Raw genomic sequence first — 24651 nt, 5'->3', positions numbered from 1 at the left:
ATTTTCTACAGGGATTTAGGTTTTAACCTGTAAAATATTTCTCCAATTTACTTTTAATTGGAAAGCAATTTAGGATAGCTCTTCAAATTACTTACTAATCAATGAACTTATTAGTTTTCCTGTGATGGTCACTTTTTCTTCCGACTGTTTCTAATCCCTGAGTCTCCTCTCCTGCTGGCTCCTCCCTCTCTCTCTTTCTGCAGCTCCCAGGTAAGTGTGTATGCCTTGATTTTTATTTCCTGCTCAGTCTCAGCATTCTCTCCTGCTGGCTCTTTTGCTTTTTGTCCCAAATTCCCCAAGACATTATTTGGATATTACAGAGCAGAAGTACTCACCGATGAGAAAAATTGAGGGACTTATTACCTCCTCCCCCTTTCAAATAGCTTTCTGTTTCAGCAAACTCTAGTTGCACTGTAATACTCTTGAAAAAGGAAAGCATAGAGCTGAATTTTCCACTCCCTCTCCCAAGGCAGGAATGGAGCTAATGTGATATCCAAAAATAATGAGGATTGGCAGATCAATTTTCATTGTTAGCAATAATAATCAGTGTAGAAGGTGCCTCCCATTAAGTGTTCTTTAGATTTCAGTGAATCATCCCTCATTCTTCGATACGGGAAATACAGGCCCGATGGAACACACTCCATATGACAGACCCACCATATCAGAAACAAGCCTGGTAAACCTTTGTTGCAATCCCTCTATGACAATAATCTTCTCTGAAATAAGGACATCGAAACTGCACACAGTACTCCAAGTCGGTCTAACTGTGCTCCTATAAAATTGAAACAAAACTTCACTACTCTTGTATGAAAATTCTCTTGCAATAAAGGTTAATGTTTCATTAGCCTTTCCAACAGCTTGATGCACCTGCTTGATAGCCTTCAGCGACTTATTGCAAAAGATACTCAGGTCCCTTTGCACAACTATTCTTTATAACTACTCCCCATTTAAGAAATACTTTACATATCTTTCTTCCTACCAAAGAGGATAACCTCGCATTTTTAAACATGTTGGAGAATGTGAACATTAATCATCACGTGCCACCTGAGTGTTCTATCACTTGAGTTAATTGCCCACCTATGAGCATGATGCAGTTTTAATTGCAATGTGTATTCTTCAAAAGAGGCAATCCAGCTAAAAGATGGATGTGGATGTAAGTCCAATGGTTGTCTAAAGTGAAATTCAGGTATGTCACAGCTAAAGGTATCAAAAAAGCTTCAAAGGGAAAAATGTACTTCAGACTGAATTACTATTCCCTGCAAATATTTCAGACTGTGGACAATATGGGGGGAAAAGATATGTTTGTGTTTCCCCTTTCAAGATACACAGTGATAGAGTTTAAAAATGAGCTTCAATTCTGATCATGTGTTAGTAGGCTGAGATGCTCAGGTGTGATGACAGGCTCTGGTACTTGTGTTTACTAGCCTGGGTTTGAATACTGAAATGCTGTGAAAGTCACAGTCAAAGACTATACTCCAGTCACCCCTGTGTTACATGTAAAAAGACTGTTTTGATCAGCGTGCTAGCAACTACTTAGCCAGCCAGTTTGAAACTAAACAGGACAAAAGAAGTTTGGCTTCCTGCAAAACCAAGAATCTCAAAACTGCCTGCTCAAGCCATCACCACTCCACTACTTACTTTCTATTCTGTATGTATGTATGTTGTCTTGTTATTTTTCTTTGTTTAGTATCTAGTAAACACTCTTTTGTTAACTCAAGAAAGTCTGGGTAAATTGGCTTATTTTGTAACTTCAATTTGTTTGTTCTGGGTTAATTAACCTTTTCTGATCAATTGAGGAGGCAGGTGAATAAAGGCTGAGGAAGACCGAGTCAAAATATTAAGTTTGGGGGTATAATTACCCACCACTATTTTCTGAAAATGAGTCATATTACCAGTGGAAGAATGAGGTTATAATGTGGACCTGGGTTACCTCTTTACTGAAGCCACCAAGTATAGCCTTAGCACTTTAATGACCATACAGAATCAAGAAGCAATTTTTTTTGGAATTGGAGCCTAATGATTTATACAAGGTTGAAATTTTGGGCAGATTGTTAAATGTTCTCTACAAAGGTGACCAATGTGATGATCTATTGACTACTTGGTGTTGGCACATTTTAACAAATTTAGATAGACTGAGGACAGTATTATGGAAAAGTACATAATGGAATTCAAAAGGCTGTACAGGTCATTCTGCTATAATGTGACAGTTGTGTTCCTCTGCAGCCTCACACTATAGAAAATCACACTATGGAAAACCACTATCGACGAATCGTGCTGTAGAAGATCGCTAAGAGAAGATTGATATATCCATTCAGTAGAAAGTTCGCGTGATCCAAACAACATCCACAATTCATCAAAGGTGTTACAGCCAATTTGCACTGATGAAATGCACATTATAACACAATAACCTGTATGCAAGACTTCATAAAATTTCATTTGAAAATTCTCCAATCTGTGCCGGTATTTATGTCATTGGTCTGTGGCAAAGTATAAAGCATTGATAATCTTTTAGTTTTGATGGGATGTAAATCTAAAGACAAACATACACTACCAGAAACAAATGTCAGAAACACTAAAAAAATTTCTAGGAAAGCGTTCCCACCCACCAGCATTTGTAGCACAAAGGAAGCAAGCGGTGATACAACTGGAGAAGGACATGATGTCAATACATTAGTGAGACCATTGAGATACAGGTTACAGGTGACAGTACAAAAGGAGAACTGTAACTAACAGAAATAAGGAAAGAAATGCTATCAATGATTTTGAGATGTGAACAGAATTTGGGATTTAGAATAAGCAAAATAATCCCAGAAATGCTCAGGGTATAGTTAATCAATGTTTTGTGTGCATTTCTAAATACAACAATACCATTAACTGACCAAAACTCTCTAATAAATTATTTGAAACAAAACATGAAACTGAGAATTTAGAGGAAGCAGATAGAGATACAGGTCAAAGAGAGGGTAATGTATTGATCATAATTCATTTCAGCTCACAGCTGGAGAGTATTTGGTGTGCAGAGGTGTCAGATAAGGGGACAAGTACCCTATCACATATTTGGATAAGCATGGAAAAATTATTTTATGACGGGAGCTTAAAGGTTAAAGCAAGGTTAGTGGTACGAGGCTTTGACGAAAAACTGGGGCTTTAAAAATACAAGGGTAGATTCACTAAGGACAGAAAAACAATTTTGAAATTTATTTTGACTGGTGCCATCAAATACTTGGGGATGTAGATCAATTGATATTAAAACTGTATTTCTGCATGGAAATCAGCTTAGGAGGGAAATGTTCCTTTGTCTTCGAAAAGAGGCATCAAATGTGGTGGCGACATTCTGAAAGTTAAGCTAATGTGTACATGGTCTAAATGGGGCCTCTAAAGTTTGGTACATCTGATTAAGGTCTATCTTATTAAAATTGGGTTGTTTTCAGTTAAAAACAGACTTTGTCATCATAAATGACAGCTTTCAGGCAGCTTTATGATACAAGCAGATGATTTTTTTTGTGGGTAAAAGCAGTAAATTTGAAAACATTATTATAAATGGGTTTATATTAGAATTCAAAATTGGAATCTGAGTTTCTACTGCTTTTAAGGATATTGGATTAGAAATCAGGTAGAACAGATCATGTGTCCCTTCATATCAGCCTCATTTGGAAAATGTCAACCCATTGTTATTAGTCAAAGTAGGGCTTTACAGAATGATGTGCCAGCTTCTAAAGATGAAATAGAGAACTTGCGAACAAATTGAACAACTGAACTGATAAGGCACCCAAAACAAGCCATATGCCAGTTTTTAAGTAACAATGTTGAGTACAACTATGAAAAATCCCATTTTCTTGGAAAACAAAATATTGAAGAAATTAAAAATGGAGCATTGCATTTCCAAATTTCCATCTCTGTGATATGCCAGGAACATTAATTTTTTTTGTTTTTAGTACTGCAACATATGCAAAGCTGTGTTCTCTAGTGAAGAATTTACAAATTTTCTTTCGAGAAAGGGAGGTAAATGTTCCCCTAGGCCTTGTGTGATGAAGCTGCTCCTTTAGCAAAGTTTTGCAGTTCTTGTTTTTTTTAGATATGTTGTATACAACACAGACTCTGAAAAGTCCAGAGGTTAAAGGGTTTTAGGGCCAATTTGATAGTAACTGACAGAGACTGCCTCAGGCAGAAGGCTTTCAAGTTTAAAATAAACACTAGTACAATGAAAGAGGAGTGGTCAATTCTCCCAACTCAGCTTTTCTCTGTTTTTTTTTTAAGCAGTAATGTGAAGAAAGGCTGCTGGACCCAAAGAAGCAGGTCCAGGTCAATACTCTCTCTGACTTCGATCTTGTAAGAACCTGTTTTGATTTTTCCTTTTGTGCCAAGGGATTTTATGGGGATTGTTGCAAGTATTTGGAACAGCATCATTAAGTTGGGATAATCTGTTGGGTTTTTGGATAGGGTAAGTTATTTGGTATTCTATTTCCTGTTGTTTGTGTTTCATTCAGTAATCTTGTAAATATATTTTGTTTTGTTTAAAACTAAATGGTTTGACCAGCTGATTCTCTCCTAGAATATCTACCATACACCTGCTTAAAACAGCTAGCAAAGTTAGGGTCTGGGCCACCTTCTTGAAATGTTTGAGGGGTCCGGCCTGGTCCATAACAGATTGGGAGCTCTTTGCGGGATTTGTTCTGTAGTTCCAGATTGGGATTAGAGTTTTTGGACTCGAAGACAGCGAGTAGTAGGTGATTGTGTCTTTTGTTCTGGGTGTTGAATTTGGTTGGTTTAAACAGTGCTTGGACAGCAATGGCTCTTTCAGTCACCAAGGGTTTTCTGGGGGTGGAAGAAGTGACCTTGGGGGTTTTACAAAAAGTGATTAAGGTCAAGCTGCTGGAATTAGCAAACAAGTTGGAGTTGGAGTTGTCCTCTTCCATAAGGAAAGGAGAGATAATTACAGCAGTAATTCAGCATTTAAATTTGCCGGAAACACCATCAGAATCTTGAGAGATGGCTAAAATTCCACTGAAAATGAAACAGCTTGAGTTAAAGGCAAAAGACAAGGAATTACAATTTAAAGCAAAAGAGACAGAAAAAGAGAGAGAGTTTGAACTTCGAAAATTGGCACTTAAGACTGGGGCTCAACCATTTACTATCTGAAGTAGTGGAAGAGCAGAGAGTTAAACAGTAAGACGAGCAGCTGAAATGGCTAATGATTATGAGTTGGTCCATAAAGCAAAGTTTGCCTTCCAGAATCAATTTCAATCCATGAGGGATAGAAATTGGGGGAAAAAAGAAATCCTCACGTGGAAAGGGAAAGGTAGGTCGCGGTGAAGATCATAAGCATAACTTTGTACCCTTGAAGGGGACAAAGAAGTTAAAAAGCTCCAGTGTTTTCATTGCAATAAAGTAGGCCACATGAAATCACAGTGTTGGTGAGTTAAGAGAAGCCAGATGTGGGAAAACAGGGGAAGCCAGTGAACTTTATTGGAGTGGTAACAGAAAGCACTGTGGAAGCTAGAAAGCTGCACCAGAATGTAAAAGCTGGTCGGAAGTTGGTTAAGAAGGAAGTGCCAGATCTTCTTAAACCACATTCCTGTGAAGGTCAAGTTTATTTGCAAAGGCCAGAAGCAGCAGGTAAAGAGGTTACAATATTAAGAGATACAGGATCCTCTCAGTCTGTGATGTTGAGAAAAGGTACTAGCAATAGGAATTTACAGTGAGACAAAAAGAGCTCAACTATGTAAAGTGAGATTAGAGTGTCCAGACAAGAGTGGAGAATTTGTGGTAGGAATACTGGATAAACTCTCAGTTCAAGGAATAAAATTTGTCCTTGCTAATGATATAGCCAATTCACCAGTAGGAGTGTTGTCTATTGTGGTTGAAAGCCAGTGGAAACTCAGGCAACTGAACTATTGCAGGACACACATCCAGGAACTTTTCCTGACTGTGTGCTAATGAGGTCACAAAGTTACCAGTTGAAACAAAAGAGATCAAAAAGTTCAGATAAAAACGTTGAAGAGGAATTAGCAGAGACCCTGTTTGTTCAGATGGTTGGCACAAACCAGGAGCAGATAGATGGCAGTGCAAACATCTTTAGCTCAGATAAATTAACTGAGTTACAGCAGAAAGATGAAAACTCAAAGCAATTGTATCAGGAGGCATTAACAGAAAAAGGAATCCGAATGCATCCCTGAATATTATGATCTTAAAAATGATGACTTAGTGAGGAAATGGAGACAATGGAGACCATCACATATTCAGGCAGATGAGAAATGGGCAGAAGTTCATCAAATCGTATTGCCAGTGGGGTATAGAAAGGAGGTGATGCATGAGCTACCACTTGGGGTCATTTAGGAATGAGGAAAACACAAGCAAAAATACAAAAACATTTTTACTGGCCTGGACTGCACAAGGATGCAGTTGAATTTTGTCAGCCATATTATACATAGGTAAAAACAATGACTGCAGATGCTGGAAACCAGATTCTGGATTAGTGGTGCTGGAAGAGCACAGCAGTTCAGGCAGCATCCAAGGAGCTTTGAATCGACGTTTCGGGCAAAAGCCCTTCATCAGGAATAAAGGCAGTGAGCCTGAAGCGTGAAGAGATAAACCTGCGCCCACACCTCCTCCCTCATCTCTATCCAAGGCCCTAAAGGAGCCTTCCACATCCATCAAAGTTTTAGTTGCACATCCACTAATATCATTTATTGTATACGTTGCTCCTGATGCGGTCTCCTCTACATTGGGGAGACTGGGCGCCTCCTAGCAGAGCACTTTAGGGAACATCTCTAGGACACCCGCACCAATCAACCACACTGCCCCGTGGCCCAACATTTCAACTCCCCCTCCCACTCTGCCGAGGACATGCAGGTCCTTGGCCTCCTTCACCGCCGCTCCCTCACCACCAGACGCCTGGAGAAAGAAGACCTCATCTTCTGCCTCGGAACACTTCAACCCCAGGGCATCAATGTGGACTTCAACAGCTTCCTCATTTCCCCTTCCCCCACCTCATCCTAGTTTCAAACTTCCAGCTCAGCACTGTCCCCATGACTTGTCCGGACTTGTCCGACCTGCCTATCTCCTTTTCCACCTATCCACTCCACCCTCTCCTCCCTGACCTATCACCTTCATCTCCTCCCCCACTCACCCATTGTACTCTATGCTACTCTCTCCCCACCCCCACCCTCCCCTAGCTTATCTCTTCACGCTTCAGGCTCACTGCCTTTATTCCTGATGAAGGGCTTTTGTCCGAAACGTCGATTCAAAGCTCCTTGGATGCTGCCTGAACTGCTGTGCTCTTCCAGCACCACTAATCCAGAAGCCGTATTATACATGTCAGGTAATTGGAAAATCACAGGTAATAATAAAACCTGCACCTGTAATACCTATTCCTGCATTTGAGGAACCTTTTACAAGAGTTTTAATTGATCGCAAAGTTCCTCTACCTCAAACAATAAATGGGAATCAATATTTGTTCACAATAATGGATGTGTTGACTAAATTTTCAGAGGCCATTCCATTACGCCATGATAAGTTTTTCACTAGACACGGCCTACCAACAGAGATACCATCAGATCAGGGGTCAACCTTCACATCAAACTTATTCAAGCAAGTTATGAACTGCTTAGGAATAAACTATTCAAATCTACTGCCGACCATCCAGAAACGCAGGGAGCGCTAGAAAGGTGGAATCAGACATTAAAGACCATGTAGAGGGCTTATAGTCAAGACTAAACAGATGATTGGGATAAGGGAATTTTATTTGTGCTTTTTGTGATCAGAGATGCACCAAATGAATCGACCAAATTCAGTTCATTTGAATTAGTTTTTGGGCGTGAAATGAGACAACCATTAAAATTGATTAAGGAGTAATTGGTAAGTCAGAATTCAGAGTCCACCCATTTGGACTATGTGTCAAATTTTAGGGAACAATTAAATAAATCTGGGGAGTTGGCTAGACAGCATTTAAAAGTTTTGCAGCATGCAATGAAACAGGAAACAAACAAAAAATCAAAAATTTGCAATTTTGCTATTGGGGATAAGGTATTAGTGTTGCTTCTAGTGATAGGTGAACCTTTAAAAGCAAGGTTTAGTGGACCTTATCAAGTTGAAAGAAAATTGAGTAAGGTGAACTACTTGATATGAACTCCAGACGGAAAGAAATCTCACAGAGTGTGTCATGTGAATTTGCTTAAAAGAGCAGTACTATGGTCTGTGGGATCGAGTGGATTTTATTGAAAATCTTTAGCAAATTTTAGCAATGTGGCTGCTCCATTCACTGAATTGCTAAAGAGAGGCAAGAACTTCCAGTGGATGGTAGACCGTCAGAAGGCATTTGACAGCTTGAAAGCCGTGTTAACCACTCTTGACAGGGAAAGAAAGCAAGAGGAGAATGTGTTATTGATTACAACACAAAGGGAAGAACCAAGTTCAGAGGATTCTGAATTGGATATTCCTCAAGTTAAATTGGACAATGAGGAACTTATCAAAAATTGGGATAAATAATTGAGTTACCGTCCAGAGGAAAACTGAAATGACCTGAAAGCATCATTATGATCACTTGGAGAGATAAATGGAAATAAGCTGGGAAGAACTAACCTAATTTATGTATGATATAGATATAAACATTCGATGAAGCAACTTCCTTATAGGCATAACCCTGTAAAGTTGGCACAGGTTCAAAAGGAGATTGAACACATGCTCCAAGACGACATAAGTGATATGAGTTACAGTGATTGGAGCTCACCCATAGTAAATGTGTCAAAACCAGATGGTACCCAATGGTTATGTGTGGACTATCGCAAAGTCAATGCAGTTATAAAGACTGATGCATATCCGATTCCATGTTTGGAAGACTGTGTTGAGAAGGTGGGACCAGCAACTTATATTTCCATGTTGGACTTGCTTAGAGGATACTGGTAGGTACCTTTGTCAGAAAGAGCAAAGGCAATTTCAGCTTTCATAACGCCACATGTACTGTATCAGTTTAAAGTCATGCCATTTGGCGTAAAAAATGTGCCAGCCACATTTCAGAGACTAACCAATTAGGTCATTGCTGGATTACCCAACTGTATAGTATATATCGATGACCTGGTGACTTTTAGTGCACATGGAAGGAACATTTACAACATTTATCAGACTTGTTCAATTGACTTCGGAAGGCAGGCTTGGTGATAAACCTGGCTAAAAGTGAAATTGCCAAAGCCCAAGTTACCTTCCTAGACATATTATTAGACACAGACAAATGGCCCCATGGGATGCAAAAACAAAAGTAATTGGTGAGATTCTCATATAAGCAACAAAAAGCACAGTACTATGGTTTGTGGGATTGAGTGGATTTTATTGAAAATCTTTACCAAATACTGGCAGTGTGGCTGCTCCAATCACTGAATTGCTCAGGAAAGGCAAGAAGTTTCAGTGGGTGGTGGACTGTCAGAAGGCAATTGACAGCTTGAAAGCTGTGTTTACCACTGTCCCGGTATTAGCCATACCTAATTACGCAAAACCATTCAAGGTGGCTATCGATGCAAGTGATGTGGGTGTTGGTATTGTGCTCTTACAAGAATACCATGAGAAGACAGAAAGACGTATTGGGTATTTCTCCAGGAAGTTGAACATTCATCAGCAGAAATATTCGATGGTTGATAAGGAGACTTTAAGTTTGGTGTTAGCAATCTAATATTTCAGTGTTTATGTTAGCAGTAACTTATCTGAGACAATCATATACACTGGTCATGGAAGTTTATGGAAAGGTTTAAGGACAAAAGTGCCAGATTGTTGGATGAAGCTTGTTGTTACAGCCATTCAATTTAAAAAGTGTGCATGTGGCAGGATGAGAAAAAGTGATTGTCTATGCATTAATAAGACTCAAATGAGGAATGGAGGTGTTCAGTGGCAGGAGTACAACAGACTGAAATAGAATGTAGTTGTGCACTACATTGACTAGTTATCAAAGTAACGTATATATGTGTTTTACAGTACTAACAATTTTTAAGGCATTTTAAATGAAGCCATCTTTGGATATCGATGTTTTTTTTTAAAGGGAGGAGATCTGAGGAAGATGCTCCTTTAGCGAAGTTTTACAGTCCTTGGGGTGTTTTTCCAGAAAGGTTGTAAATGACACAGACTCCAAAAAGTCCGGAGGTTGAAGGGTTTTAGGGCCAATTTGATAATAGCTAACAGAGACTACCTCAGGCAGAAGGCTTTGAAGTTAATAAAACACGTGTACAATGAAAGGGGTGAGGCCAGTTCTCCCAGCTCAGCTTTTCTCTGTATTTTATAGCAGTAGTGTGAAGAAAGGCTGCTGGACCCAAAGAAGCAGGTCCAGGCCAATACTCTCTCTCTCTCTGACTTCGATCTTGTCAGAACCTATGTTTGATTTTAACTTTTGTGCCAAGGGATGTTTATGGAGATTGTTGCAAGTATTTGGAACAGCATCATTAAGGTGGGATAATCTGTTGGATTTTCAGATAGGATAAGTTATTTGGTATTCTGTTTTCTGTTTATGTTTCATTCAGTAATCTTATAAATATATTCTGTTTTGTTTAAACTAAGTGGTTTGACAGCTGATTCTCTCCTAGAATATCTACTTTACACCTGCTTAAAACAACTAGCAAAGTTAGGGTCTGGGCTACCTTCTTGAAATGTTTTGAGGGGTCTGGCCTGGTCCATAACAGATTGGGAGCTCTTTGCGGGATTTGTTCTGTAGTTCCAGATTGGGATTAGAGTTTTTGGACTCGAAAGCAGCGAGTGGTAGGTGATTGTGTCTTTTGTTCTGGGTGTTGAATTTGGTTGGTTTAAACAGTGCGTGGATAGCAATGGCTCTTTCAGTCACCAAGAATTTTCTGGGGGTGCAAGAAGTGACCTTGGGGGTTTTACAAAAAGTGATTAAGGCCAAGCTGCTGGAATTAGCAGACAAGTTGGAGTTGTCCCTTCCATAAGGAAAGGAGAGATAATTACAGCAGTAATTCAGCATGTAAATTTGCTGGAAACACCATCAGAATCTTTAGAGATGGCTAAAATTCAATTGAAAATGAAACAGCTTGAGTTAAAGACAAAAGACAAGGAATTACGATTTAAAGCAAAAGAGAGAGAAAAAGAGGAGTTTAAACTTTGGAAATTGGCACATATCCACTTTACACCTGCTTAAAACAACTAGCAAAGTTAGGGTCTGGGCTACCTTCTTGAAATATTTTGAGGGGTCTGGCCTGGTCCATAACACCTGTGAAGCTAAAAAGATCAAAAGAGTAGTAAAAAGTACCTTAGCAGTGGAAACTTTGTAAGGCAATGGCTATGACATCTATCTTAGTGAAAATATTGGAAGAAATTCTTAAAAAGGATTCAGCAATAATACCCGTTGAGTTACGTTGATAATAAGTCATTACAGGATAACAGATACTCCACAATTTATAAAACCTGAGCATCAACATTACAGCATTAAAAAAGTAGATGGAGAATGGACATATCTCCAATTTTAAATGAAGAGATAGCAGCTATCAGCCATCTTATTGTTTTTCAAAGAAAGCAACAAGATTCAAGAAACTATTGGATACACTGGAAAAAGGACACTTAGAACTTTAATGTGCAAAAAAAGGGAATATAATGTGTTGTTATTTTTATATGTTTGTTTGTTTTTAAATAAATCACCAAAAAAGAAAAGAAAAACAGGAACATGTTATTATCAATATGGTGTGAAAGACAGAAACAAAAACAGAAATTGGAGAAACTCAGCTTGACAGCATCTATGGAGAGAAAGTTAATGTTTTCAGCATCTGCAATTCTTTATTTTAGATTTGATCTGAACGACTTCCTGAGACTTAATGATATGCGGGAACTAGTGATAGATATATTAATTAAATATAATTTGGGTTTGAATTAGTTGTATAAGTAAAGGGAGCTAGTAATCAGTGAGATATGTTTTACAGAATGTGGCAAACTGAAATAAAGCTCTTGCATAAAAATGTAGACATAGAATCATAGGAGCAGGCAACTTGGCCCTTCAAGCCTGCTCCACCATTCAATATAATCATTGCTGATCATCCCTGTTCCCATTTTCTCCCCATAACCTTCGATACCCTTAGCCCTTATAACTATAATCAACTCCTCTTGAAAACATTCAATGTGTTTTGGCCTCAATTGCACCATGGTCACATTCTCTGGGTGAAGAAATGTCTCTTCATCTCAGTTCTAAATGGTCAACCCATATCCTTAAAACTGTGACCATTGACAAGGGTGTCCAGAACCATTTAGAACATCCTTCCTGCATTTAACCTGTCTAGTCCTAATGGAATTTTATAGTATTCCATGAGATCTCCCCTTATTCTTCTAAACTGAATATAGTCCTAACTGATCCAGTCTCTTCATATGTCAGCCTACACCCCAGTAATCAGTCTGGTAAACTTATGTCACACTCCCTCCACAGCCAGAACACTTCCTCGGTCAAAGAGACCGGGAAACAATTTCTGGCTGTAACAGCTGCTCCTTCTTTGAGGTATTTTAGGTGCTGGAGGCGATTTCCTCAAATTCCAGGAGCAGCAATTACTGTTTTATATGCTGTTCCATTGTTTTGGAACTTTGGAAAAATAAAAGTCAAAACAACAGCAGTTTTAAAAGGGAGAAGAACAGACAAAGGAAGCACATGGTGAGGTCAGTGCAGGGGAGAGAGAGAGAGAGAGAGAGAGAGAGAGAGAACGAACCTGCACAGTTACTGCCTTTGCTGTTTGAATTCATGTATCACTGGACATCGGAGTGCATCTGGGAAAATTCACAAACAATGAAATTCACAACTAATCTTGCAGGAACCTGTTTGGGCGAAGTTCACAGCACAGAATCAGGTAAGTTAATTGTTGTTTTAAGTGAATCCAATAGGAACGCTGTAGTAATGAGTAGAGTGGGTTCTTTCTTGATTATATGTTTTTGGAGATATGTCTCTTGATTAAACTTAAAATATAAGCCATAACTATTAATTTAGTGTTTTGTAGAGGAATAAGACTGTGTTATTTTCTGGGTATGTAGATTGTGAAGGAGCAAAAATGGCCTTTAGTACAGAGATATGTACTTCTTGTCAGATGTGGGAGTTTAAAGAGAGTTTAAGGGCTACTGCGGATTATATCTGCCATAAATGCTGTTGGATGTGAATTTTATCAGATCGAGTGGATCGGTTGGAGAGACAGTTAGAAGCAACAGTATGTGATGGATTGCAGTTATAGGAAGCAGGGAAAGTCTCAAATACAGTCACATAGATGGATTAACTCCAGGAAAGGTAAGAGAAGTAGATAGCTAGTGCAGGAGTCTTTTGTGGATATACCCATTTCAAACAGGTATGCTGTTTTGGAAAATGTAGGGGGTGATGGATTCTCAGGGGAACGTAGCACGAAGAGCCAAGTTTCGGGTATTGCGACTGGCTCTAATGCAACGAGGGGTATGTCGGCTTCCAAGAGATCAATTGTGTTAGGGGATTCCGTAGTCCGAGGTCCTACGTTTCTGTGGCCAGCAGCGAAAAAGCAGAATGGTGTGTTGCTTCCCTGGTGCCAGGAGCAAGAATGTCTCAGACAGGGTGCAGAATGTTCTCACGGGGGAGAGGGGCCAACAAGAGATCATTGTCCACATTGAAAGCAACGACATAGGAAGGGAAAAGGATGAGATTCTGAAGGGGGATTACAGGGAGTTAGGCAGAAATTTAGAAAGGAGGTCGTCGAGAGTAGTAATATCTGGATTACTCCCAGTGTTATGAGCTAGTGAGGGCAGGAATAGGAAGATAGAGCAGATGAATGCATGGCTGAGGAGCTGGTGTATGGGAGAAGGATTAACATTTTTGGATCATTGGAGTCTCTTTTGGGGTAGAAGTGACCTGTACAAGAGGGACGGATTGCACCGAAATTGGAAGGGGACTAATATACTGGCAGGAAAATTTGCTAGTGCTGCTCGGGAGGATTTAAACTAGTAAGGTGGGGGGACCCAGGGAGATAGTGAGGAAAGGCATCAATCTGAGACTGGTACAGTTGAGAACAGAAGCGAGTTAAACAGTCAGGGCAGGCAGGGACAAGGTAGGACTAATAAATTAAACTGCATTTATTTCAATGCAAGGAACCTAACAGGGAAGGCAGATGAACTCAGGCAATGGTTAGGGACATGGGACTGGGATATCATAGCAATTAGAGAAACATGGCTCAGGGATGGGCAAGACTGGCAGCTTAACGTTCCAGGATACAAATGCTACAGGAAGGATAGAAAGGGAGGCAAGAGAGGAGGGGGAGTGGCATTTTTGATAAGGGATAGCATTACAGCTGTGCTGGGGGAGGATATTCCCAGAAATACATCCAGGGAAGTTATTTGGGTGGAACTGAGAAATAAGAAAGGGATGATCACCTTATTGGGATTGTATTACAGACCCCTAATAGTCAGAGGGAAATTGAGAAATAAAAGTGTAAGGAGTTCTCAGCTATCTGTAAGAATAATAGGATGGTTATGGGAAGGGATTTTAACTTTCCAAAAATAGACTGAGACTGCCATAGTGTTCAAGGCTTAGATGTAGAGGAATTTGTTAAGTGCGGAAAAGACAATTTTCTGATTCAGTATGTGGATGTACTAGAGAAGGTGCAATTCTTGACCTACTCTTGGGATGTAATGCAGGGCAGGTGACTGAGGTGTCAGTGGCGGAGCACTTTGGGGTCAGCGACCATAATTCTATTAGATTTAAAATAGTGATGGAAAAGGATAGACCAGATCTAAAAGTTGAAGTTCTAAATTAGAGAAAGGCCAATTTTTGACGGTATTAGGCAAGAACTTTCAAAAGCTGATTGGGGGCAGATGTTCGCAGGTAAAGGGACGGCTGGAAAATGGGAAGCCTTCAGAAATGAGATAACGATAATCCAGAGAAAGTATATTCCTGTCAGGGTGAAAAGAAAGGCTGGTAGGTATAGGGAATGCTGGATGACTAAAGAAATTGAGAGTTTGGTTCAGAAAAAGAAGGAAGCATATGTAAGGTATAGATAGGAGAGATCGAGTGAATCCTGAGAACAGTATAAAGGCAGTAGGAGTATACTTAAGAGAGAAATCAGGAGGCCAAAAAGGGGACATGAGATAGCTTTGGCAAATAGAATTAAGGAGAATCCAAAGGGTTTTTACAAATACAGGACAAAAGGGTAACGAGGGAGAGAATAGGGCCCCTCAAAGATCAGCAAGGCGGCCTTTGTGTGGAGCCACAGAAAATGGGGGAGATACTAAATTAGTATTTTGCATTAGTATTTACTGTGGAAAAGGATATGGAAGATAGAGACTGTAGGGAAATAGATGGTGACATCTTGCAAAATGTCCAGATTACAGAGGAGGAAGCGCTGGATGTCTTGAAATAGGTAAAGGTGAATAAATCCCCAGGACATGATCAGGTGTACCCGAGAACTCTGTGGGAAGCTAGAGAAGTGATTGCTGGGCCTCTTGCTGAGATATTTGTATCATCGATAGTCACAGGTGAGGTTCCGGAAGACTAAAGGTTGGCAAACGTGGTGCCACTGTTTAAGAAGGGCGGTAAAGACAAGCCAGGGAACTATAGACCAGTGAGCCTGATCTCAGTGGTGGGCAAGTTGTTGGAGGGAATCCTGAGGGACAGGATGTACATGTATTTGGAAAGGCAAGGACTGATTAGGGTTAATCAACATGGCTTTGTGCATGGGAAATCATGTCTCACAAACTTGATTGAGTTTTTTGAAGAAGTAACAAAGAAGATTCATGAGGGCAGAGTGGTAGATGTGATCTATATGGACTTCAGTAAGGCGTTCGACAAGATTCCCCATGGGAGACTGATTAGCAAGGTTAGATCTCACAGAATACAGGGAGAACTAGCCATTTGGACGCAGAACTGGCTCATTGGTAGAAGACAGAGGGTGGTGGTGGAGGGTTGTTTTTCAGACTGGAGGCCTGTGACCCGTACTGCCACAAGGATCGGTGCTGGGTCCACTACATTTCGTCATTTACATAAATGATTTGGATGTGAGCATAACAGGTACACTTAGTAAGTTTGCAGATGACACTAAAATTGGAAGTGTAGTGGACAGCGAAGAGGGTTACCTCAGATTACAACAGGATCTTGATCAGATGGGCCAATGGGCTGAGAAGTGGCAGATGGAGTTTAATTCAGATAAATGCGAGGTGCTGCATTTTGGGAAAACAAATCTTAGCAGGATTTAAGATTATACACTTAATGGTAAGGTCCTAGGGAGTGTTGCTGAACAAAGAGACCTTGGAGTGCAGGTCCATAGTTCCTTGAAAGTGGAGTTGCAGGTAGATAGGATAGTGAAGGCGGCGTTTGGTATGCTTTCTTTTATTGGTCAGATTATTGAATACAGGAGTTGAGAACTGAAAATGTGTTGCTGGAAAAGCGCAGCAGGTCAGGCAGCATCCAAGGAGCAGGAGAATTGACATTTCGGGCATGAGCCCTTCTTCAGGAATGAGGAAAGTGTGCCAAGCAGGCTAAGATCCAAGCAGGTTCTTAGCCTGCTTGGCACATTTTCCTCATTCCTGAAGAAGGGCTCATGCCCGAAACATCGATTCTCCTGCTCCTTGGATGCTGCCTGACCTGCTGCGCTTTTCCAGCAACACATTTTCAGCTCTGATCTCCAGCATCTGCAGTCCTCACTTTCTCCTACAGGGGTTGAGAGGTCATGTTGCAGCTGTACAGGACATTGGTTAGGCCACTGTTGGAATATTGCGTGCAATTCTGGTCTCCTTCCTATCGGAAAGATGTTGTGAAACTTGAAAGGGTTCAGAAAAGATTTACAAGGATGTTGCCAGGGTTGGAGGATTTGAGCTTTAGGGAGAGGCTGAACAGGCTGGGGCTGTTTTCCCTGCAGCGTCGGAGGCTGAGGGGTGACCTTATAGAGGTTTACAAAATTATGAGGGGCATGGATAGGGTAAATTAGCAAAGTCTTTTCCCTGGGGTAGGGGAGTCCAGAACTAGAGGGCATAGGTTAGGGTGAGAGGGGAAAGATATAAAAGAGACCTAAGGAGCAACTTTTTCACACAGAGGGTGGTAAGGTTATGGAATGAGCTGCCAGAGGAAGTGGTGGAGGCTGGTACAATTGCAACATTTAAGGGGCATTTGGATGGGTATATGAAGAGGAAGGGTTTGGAGGGATATGGGCCGAGTGCTGGCAGGTGGGACTAGATTGGGTTAGGATATCTGGTCGGCATGCTGTACATCTCTATGACTCTGTGGTGTAAAATTATGTCCCAATACATGTGTGAATCATAATGTAACACATGTATTGGGCCAAGCAGTGGAATGTGGTGAAACGGTTAAAAATTATGTCCCAATACATGTGTGAATCTAACCGGAATGGAGGTGTTGCTTAGTCCCGTGTGAATCTTATTACACACCTCCCCGTGTGAATCTTCTTATCTGTATGTAACCAGAATGGAATGTGTTTTTTAGCCTTGCTCTGCTGTTCACATGAATGTTTATATCTGGAAAAGAGTATATCAGCTGGAAAAGTCTCCAGTTCGGTGAGTCTGCTCCGGGGTTACGTTTAACCGCCGAGCGTGGGTTGTTGGCAACCGCTCTACGAGAACTGACGGCTCCCAGTTCCGGTAACATGTAGAGTGAGTATAAGCCAGACCCGGGAGTCTGCTCCGGGGTTACGTTTAACCGCCGAGCGTGGGTTGTTGGCAACCGCTCTACGAGAACTGACGGCTCCCAGTTCCGGTAACATGTAGAGTGAGTATCAGCCAGACCCGGGAGTCTGCTCCGGGGTTACGTTTAACCGCCGAGCGTGGGTTGTTGGCAACCGCTCTACGAGAACTGACGGCTCCCAGTTCCGGTAACATGTAGAGTGAGTATAAGCCAGACCCGTTGTAAGTATGAGACCTGGTTGTGGCGACGCTGCGGGGAATAAAAGCTGAAGCATATTCTAGCAGACTCGCCTCTTGGTCGTTTGTTCTGTGTCAGACTACTCTCCTACGAACCTGACCTTGAGAATTTTTTAAAACATTTGGCGTAGTCGGCAGGATCAATCGCAATTGAGGAGAGATTTTGATACAGAACAATGTTTTGGAAAAAGACTAAGAAACCAGAAGAACAAACTGTGGAGGTCCCGACCGTCCCGGGATGGCATGACGTGGCAGTTTGTTTGAGAAATGGTGGGGGGGCGACCGGAGGAACCCCAGGGTCGCTGCTGTCCACCCTTGAGAGGATCCCAGTCCTGCCGAAGAACCCCTTGCCTGGGGTACAGCGGAGGATGTGGGCATGTCCAAAAAGCTGAAGCGGAGTTAACAGAATTGAATGGGATTGAACTGAACTGAACTGAGTGGAACTGAACTGAATTGAACTGAAGTGAATCAAATTGAACGGAACAAAATGGAACTGAGCTAAATTGAATTGAAATGGACGGAACTGAATTGAACACAATTGAATTGAACTGAACAGACCTGAACTGAGCTGAATTGAACTACACTGAATTGACTGAACTGAAATTAACTGAAACGAATTGAACTGAATTAAGCATAATGTAACACATGTATTGGGCCAAGCAGTGGAATGTGGTGTAAAATTATGTCCCAATACATGTGTGAATCATAATGTAACACATGTATTGGGCCAAGCAGTGGAATGTGGTGAAACGGTTAAAAATTATGTCCCAATACATGTGTGAATCTAACCGGAATGGAGGTGTTGCTTAGTCCCGTGTGAATCTTATTACACACCTCCCCGTGTGAATCTTCTTATCTGTATGTAACCAGAATGGAATGTGTTTTTTAGCCTTGCTCTGCTGTTCACATGAATGTTTATATCTGGAAAAGAGTATATCAGCTGGAAAAGTCTCCAGTTCGGTGAGTCTGCTCCGGGGTTACGTTTAACCGCCGAGCGTGGGTTGTTGGCAACCGCTCTACGAGAACTGACGGCTCCCAGTTCCGGTAACATGTAGAGTGAGTATAAGCCAGACCCGGGAGTCTGCTCCGGGGTTACGTTTAACCGCCGAGCGTGGGTTGTTGGCAACCGCTCTACGAGAACTGACGGCTCCCAGTTCCGGTAACATGTAGAGTGAGTATAAGCCAGACCCGTTGTAAGTATGAGACCTGGTTGTGGCGACGCTGCGGGGAATAAAAGCTGAAGCATATTCTAGCAGACTCGCCTCTTGGTCGTTTGTTCTGTGTCAGACTACTCTCCTACGAACCTGACCTTGAGAATTTTTTTTAAAACATTTGGCGTAGTCGAGCAGGGTCAATCGCAATTGAGGAGAGATTTTGATACAGAACAATGTTTTGGAAAAAGACTAAGAAACCAGAAGAACAAACTGTGGAGGTCCCGACCGTCCCGGGATGGCATGACGTGGCAGTTTGTTTGAGAAATGGTGGGGGGCGACCGGAGGAACCCCAGGGTCGCTGCTGTCCACCCTTGAGAGGATCCCAGTCCTGCCGAAGAACCCCTTGCCTGGGGTACAGCGGAGGATGTGGGCATGTCCAAAAAGCTGAAGCGGAGTTAACAGAATTGAATGGGATTGAACTGAACTGAACTGAGTGGAACTGAACTGAATTGAACTGAAGTGAATTAAATTGAACGGAACAAAATGGAACTGAGCTAAATTGAATTGAAATGGACGGAACTGAATTGAACACAATTGAATTGAACTGAACAGACCTGAACTGAGCTGAATTGAACTACACTGAATTGACTGAACTGAAATTAACTGAAACGAATTGAACTGAATTAAGCATAATGTAACACATGTATTGGGCCAAGCAGTGGAATGTGGTGTAAAATTATGTCCCAATACATGTGTGAATCATAATGTAACACATGTATTGGGCCAAGCAGTGGAATGTGGTGAAACGGTTAAAAATTATGTCCCAATACATGTGTGAATCTAACCGGAATGGAGGTGTTGCTTAGTCCCGTGTGAATCTTATTACACACCTCCCCGTGTGAATCTTCTTATCTGTATGTAACCAGAATGGAATGTGTTTTTTAGCCTTGCTCTGCTGTTCACATGAATGTTTATATCTGGAAAAGAGTATATCAGCTGGAAAAGTCTCCAGTTCGGTGAGTCTGCTCCGGGGTTACGTTTAACCGCCGAGCGTGGGTTGTTGGCAACCGCTCTACGAGAACTGACGGCTCCCAGTTCCGGTAACATGTAGAGTGAGTATAAGCCAGACCCGGGAGTCTGCTCCGGGGTTACGTTTAACCGCCGAGCGTGGGTTGTTGGCAACCGCTCTACGAGAACTGACGGCTCCCAGTTCCGGTAACATGTAGAGTGAGTATAAGCCAGACCCGGGAGTCTGCTCCGGGGTTACGTTTAACCGCCGAGCGTGGGTTGTTGGCAACCGCTCTACGAGAACTGACGGCTCCCAGTTCCGGTAACATGTAGAGTGAGTATAAGCCAGACCCGTTGTAAGTATGAGACCTGGTTGTGGCGACGCTGCGGGGAATAAAAGCTGAAGCATATTCTAGCAGACTCGCCTCTTGGTCGTTTGTTCTGTGTCAGACTACTCTCCTACGAACCTGACCTTGAGAATTTTTTTTAAAACATTTGGCGTAGTCGAGCAGGGTCAATCGCAATTGAGGAGAGATTTTGATACAGAACAATGTTTTGGAAAAAGACTAAGAAACCAGAAGAACAAACTGTGGAGGTCCCGACCGTCCCGGGATGGCATGACGTGGCAGTTTGTTTGAGAAATGGTGGGGGGCGACCGGAGGAACCCCAGGGTCGCTGCTGTCCACCCTTGAGAGGATCCCAGTCCTGCCGAAGAACCCCTTGCCTGGGGTACAGCGGAGGATGTGGGCATGTCCAAAAAGCTGAAGCGGAGTTAACAGAATTGAATGGGATTGAACTGAACTGAACTGAGTGGAACTGAACTGAATTGAACTGAAGTGAATTAAATTGAACGGAACAAAATGGAACTGAGCTAAATTGAATTGAAATGGACGGAACTGAATTGAACACAATTGAATTGAACTGAACAGACCTGAACTGAGCTGAATTGAACTACACTGAATTGACTGAACTGAAATTAACTGAAACGAATTGAACTGAATTAAGCATAATGTAACACATGTATTGGGCCAAGCAGTGGAATGTGGTGTAAAATTATGTCCCAATACATGTGTGAATCATAATGTAACACATGTATTGGGCCAAGCAGTGGAATGTGGTGAAACGGTTAAAAATTATGTCCCAATACATGTGTGAATCTAACCGGAATGGAGGTGTTGCTTAGTCCCGTGTGAATCTTATTACACACCTCCCCGTGTGAATCTTCTTATCTGTATGTAACCAGAATGGAATGTGTTTTTTAGCCTTGCTCTGCTGTTCACATGAATGTTTATATCTGGAAAAGAGTATATCAGCTGGAAAAGTCTCCAGTTCGGTGAGTCTGCTCCGGGGTTACGTTTAACCGCCGAGCGTGGGTTGTTGGCAACCGCTCTACGAGAACTGACGGCTCCCAGTTCCGGTAACATGTAGAGTGAGTATAAGCCAGACCCGGGAGTCTGCTCCGGGGTTACGTTTAACCGCCGAGCGTGGGTTGTTGGCAACCGCTCTACGAGAACTGACGGCTCCCAGTTCCGGTAACATGTAGAGTGAGTATCAGCCAGACCCGGGAGTCTGCTCCGGGGTTACGTTTAACCGCCGAGCGTGGGTTGTTGGCAACCGCTCTACGAGAACTGACGGCTCCCAGTTCCGGTAACATGTAGAGTGAGTATAAGCCAGACCCGTTGTAAGTATGAGACCTGGTTGTGGCGACGCTGCGGGGAATAAAAGCTGAAGCATATTCTAGCAGACTCGCCTCTTGGTCGTTTGTTCTGTGTCAGACTACTCTCCTACGAACCTGACCTTGAGAATTTTTTAAAACATTTGGCGTAGTCGGCAGGATCAATCGCAATTGAGGAGAGATTTTGATACAGAACAATGTTTTGGAAAAAGACTAAGAAACCAGAAGAACAAACTGTGGAGGTCCCGACCGTCCCGGGATGGCATGACGTGGCAGTTTGTTTGAGAAATGGTGGGGGGGCGACCGGAGGAACCCCAGGGTCGCTGCTGTCCACCCTTGAGAGGATCCCAGTCCTGCCGAAGAACCCCTTGCCTGGGGTACAGCGGAGGATGTGGGCATGTCCAAAAAGCTGAAGCGGAGTTAACAGAATTGAATGGGATTGAACTGAACTGAACTGAGTGGAACTGAACTGAATTGAACTGAAGTGAATCAAATTGAACGGAACAAAATGGAACTGAGCTAAATTGAATTGAAATGGACGGAACTGAATTGAACACAATTGAATTGAACTGAACAGACCTGAACTGAGCTGAATTGAACTACACTGAATTGACTGAACTGAAATTAACTGAAACGAATTGAACTGAATTAAGCATAATGTAACACATGTATTGGGCCAAGCAGTGGAATGTGGTGTAAAATTATGTCCCAATACATGTGTGAATCATAATGTAACACATGTATTGGGCCAAGCAGTGGAATGTGGTGAAACGGTTAAAAATTATGTCCCAATACATGTGTGAATCTAACCGGAATGGAGGTGTTGCTTAGTCCCGTGTGAATCTTATTACACACCTCCCCGTGTGAATCTTCTTATCTGTATGTAACCAGAATGGAATGTGTTTTTTAGCCTTGCTCTGCTGTTCACATGAATGTTTATATCTGGAAAAGAGTATATCAGCTGGAAAAGTCTCCAGTTCGGTGAGTCTGCTCCGGGGTTACGTTTAACCGCCGAGCGTGGGTTGTTGGCAACCGCTCTACGAGAACTGACGGCTCCCAGTTCCGGTAACATGTAGAGTGAGTATAAGCCAGACCCGGGAGTCTGCTCCGGGGTTACGTTTAACCGCCGAGCGTGGGTTGTTGGCAACCGCTCTACGAGAACTGACGGCTCCCAGTTCCGGTAACATGTAGAGTGAGTATAAGCCAGACCCGGGAGTCTGCTCCGGGGTTACGTTTAACCGCCGAGCGTGGGTTGTTGGCAACCGCTCTACGAGAACTGACGGCTCCCAGTTCCGGTAACATGTAGAGTGAGTATAAGCCAGACCCGTTGTAAGTATGAGACCTGGTTGTGGCGACGCTGCGGGGAATAAAAGCTGAAGCATATTCTAGCAGACTCGCCTCTTGGTCGTTTGTTCTGTGTCAGACTACTCTCCTACGAACCTGACCTTGAGAATTTTTTAAAACAGACTCTAAGACCAAAACTGCACACATTACTTAAGGATGGTTTCACCAAGGCCCGGTACAATTGCAGCAGAATATCGCTGCTGTTGAACTCAAATCCTGTCACTATGAAAGCCAACATACCATTTGCCTTATTCACTGCCTGCTGCACCCTTGATTCTTACTTTCAGTGACTGGTCTACAAGGAAACCCAGATGTCTTTGCACCTCCCTCCTTCCCAATCTATTACCATTCAGGTAAGGATCTGCCTTCCTGTTTTTGCTCCGAAAGGGGACAACCTCACCTTTATGCACATTATATTTCATAGTCCATGCATTTGCCCATTCAACTTGTCTAAATCACACTGAAGTATCTCTGCATCGTACTCAGAATTCACCCTCCCACCATTTTATGTTGCCTGCAAACCTAGACACATGACATTTAGTTCCCTCATAAATCAATAATGTATATTGTGAATTGCTGGGATCTAAGCACTGAACCCTGCAGCACCCCACTAGCCACTAACTGCCACTCAGAAAAGACTTGTTTATTCCTATTCTTTGTATCCTGTCTGCCAACCAGTTTTTTTATCCATGTCAGTACATTATCCCCAATCCCATGAGCTTTAATTTTACATGCTAATCTCTTATGGGACTTTATTCAAAAACCTTCTGAAAGTCCAAGTAAACTACTGCCTTTGGTTCACCTTACCAACTCAGTACTTTATGTTTTAAACCTTTCTGTTTAAATACAGTTAACATTTGGTATGTAGCAGCTATAGGCTTCTGAAACTGTGATTCCAATGCCTGAACCAGTCTGATGGCACCTGCTGCAAAGAGCTTATTGTGATGATCTGCCTGTGCCCTCGAAAAGCCTCTTCAGAGAGCTGTGGACAGGAAGGACTAAATGAGATAACTCATTGGAGGAGAAATAGATAGGAGAGGAGTAGGAATTGGAGGAGAATGGAATACCTCGACAGACAGGATAAAATGATTTCCTCTTGCTACTTGTCCAGGAAGAGGATATTCCTCCTCTCACTCATTGTCTCCAGCATTAGATCTAGGTAGTAATGATAAAGCAAGAGACAGCTTTGCCACAGGTATATATCCTCTGGCTCTCCATGACAACTTGCATCCTTCTAATGAAGTGAAAAGCTTTGACACAAACATCAGCAACAATGATAGTGCTTATGGTGTATCGCCTCACTTCATATGAACTAACTCCATCTCCATACCTTAGATCTATCCAGATAGGAAACCTTTTACCATATGAATTATGGATGTAAACATACATGTTAGTCAGACTTCCACTGGCAGAGGGCTTCTGACCTAAAAGTGGACCAAAGTTTTGTGTTTCCCACCTAATGGTGGAAATTCACTTCATGGAAATGTCTGGGAATAAACAAGAAAATAGAAAAAAAAGTTGGACATTTTCATTCATATTCATACTGATATTTCCAGGATTCTACGAAATAATCCATTTCTGGAGTGGTTTCTAATTTGTAGTCAGTGCAATGTGAACAATTGCCAG

General features: G+C 42.0%; 1 long non-coding RNA gene across 1 annotated transcript; it reads left to right on the top strand.

Moving 5' to 3' along the window:
• Positions 1-2248: 2248 nt before the first annotated feature.
• On the top strand, positions 2249-12793 carry LOC148146967 (uncharacterized). Its single transcript, XR_015760173.1, has 3 exons — positions 2249-2359; positions 4261-4329; positions 12780-12793. It is a non-coding gene; the product is annotated as an uncharacterized LOC148146967 (long non-coding RNA).
• The last annotated feature ends 11858 nt before the right edge of the window (positions 12794-24651 follow it).

The sequence above is a fragment of the Chiloscyllium plagiosum genome, unplaced genomic scaffold (genome assembly GCF_037043375.1).
Source record: "Chiloscyllium plagiosum isolate Xiang-an unplaced genomic scaffold, Cpla_swu_hap1 HiC_scaffold_18, whole genome shotgun sequence".
NCBI lineage: Eukaryota > Metazoa > Chordata > Chondrichthyes > Orectolobiformes > Hemiscylliidae > Chiloscyllium > Chiloscyllium plagiosum.
Note: the sequence above shows the minus strand (reverse complement) of the source record. Positions and strands in the feature narration are given on the sequence as shown.